This window comes from Sinocyclocheilus rhinocerous, unplaced genomic scaffold (genome assembly GCF_001515625.1).
Source record: "Sinocyclocheilus rhinocerous isolate Xijiao unplaced genomic scaffold, SAMN03320098_v1.1 C36651302, whole genome shotgun sequence".
Taxonomy (NCBI): Eukaryota; Metazoa; Chordata; class Actinopteri; order Cypriniformes; family Cyprinidae; genus Sinocyclocheilus; species Sinocyclocheilus rhinocerous.
Window position 1 is genome coordinate 1 of NW_015784423.1, and position 1,452 is coordinate 1,452.

General features: G+C 31.7%; 1 long non-coding RNA gene across 1 annotated transcript; it reads right to left on the minus strand.

Annotated features, from left to right (window-relative positions):
• Window positions 1-6: 6 nt before the first annotated feature.
• LOC107736358 (uncharacterized) lies at window positions 7-936 on the minus strand. Its single transcript, XR_001639644.1, has 3 exons — window positions 734-936; window positions 289-316; window positions 7-95 (listed from the first exon to the last, which is right to left on the minus strand). It is a non-coding gene; the product is annotated as an uncharacterized LOC107736358 (long non-coding RNA).
• Window positions 937-1,452: the final 516 nt, after the last annotated feature.

Consider the following 1,452-nt stretch of genomic DNA (forward strand, 5'->3'; position numbering starts at 1 on the left):
TCTCTTCACAATAAACTCATGGCCATCTGAAGAGATCAGCTTTACATACATGGCATCAGGGCCTTCACAACCACCGTAAGTCCTGTCTTCAACATCTGCTGGAAAATGTTATTTGGACACTTAAGGGAAAAAAGAAACATGCAATGGAAGCTAAACAGACACATGCATGTGAGTAAATTTACTAGGAATAAGGATGAATAGCGAAGTTATTAGGTTGGAATCATTAAAAGCATCTGGTTGAGACATTACAATTTCCTATTTCCAAATAAATAAAAGTCCAATACAAACCCATTGTTTCACAGGTGCTGTATTACTCCTGCAAACAAAAGAACAAAACATCAGGCTTATGGTAGTGTATTGCACAGAAAAAAAGATAAATTATTGCGAAATAGTAAGAAAGCTTAGAAAGAAAAAAACTCCCACAAAACTGTGAAATAATAATGACAGACTGACTCGAGAGGCAAACAGTTAACAAAACTATTTAAGACTCGTTTTGTGTTTATAATCTTTTACTGTACTTGGTATTTACATACTTGTTCTCATTTTTATATAAACCGTCTCATAAAAGCGCACTGTCACGATCACAACAGTAAATGACAGATAATAAATATAATTTATTAATCGATCATTTTGAAATCGAGAAATCACATTATCTTATCTTCTCTAAGTATATCTATTAATCATATAATCAAATCTATATTGTGGATAATAAATGTACAACTGTCACACTTACCGCGAATTAAAACAACAAACAAGTTTCTTGAGGAACACAGACAGTACAACTGAGTACTTCCGGTTCAAAAATGTGGCTCATAATTAAATGTCCCCGCTCTAGATATGTATCTAACATCCAACCAACACTTTTCATTTTTACATTACACACCAAGGTTGAAGAAGCTCAGAAAAGTCCAAACACACACTGATTGGCGATTTAATTAGTAGGCTATGCATGTATGTATGTTGAGGAACTCTATAACTCAAAGACAATTAAAAAACACAAAGTATTAAATATACATAAACCTTTATATAAAAACAACAATAATATCCAAATAAAACAGACATTTACATTATGGGATGTTGTTAATTATACGTACATCTAGTAGCCTATAACAAAACTGTCCAGCAGATGGTGCAAATTGTCCCTGTTAGAAACAGAATGAGAAACTTGTATGATTTCTATAAATATAATTCTATAAACAATTTAGATATGGTTTCTCCTATCATACTATTACTTGATTACAGAATTTCGACCACTCTTTCAAAATCTTGTATCTTTATTTGCTGACAACTCTGCAAAATGAAGCTCTCATTTGCATCATGTTTACACTTTGTTGGTAATGAAATACTATTAAGTGTAGAACAGGTGAAGAAGTACGAATAGTTGCACGCAAAATGTATTTATTTATTTATTTATTTTTGCACTGAGTATGGTGGTAAGTAAGATTTTTTTTT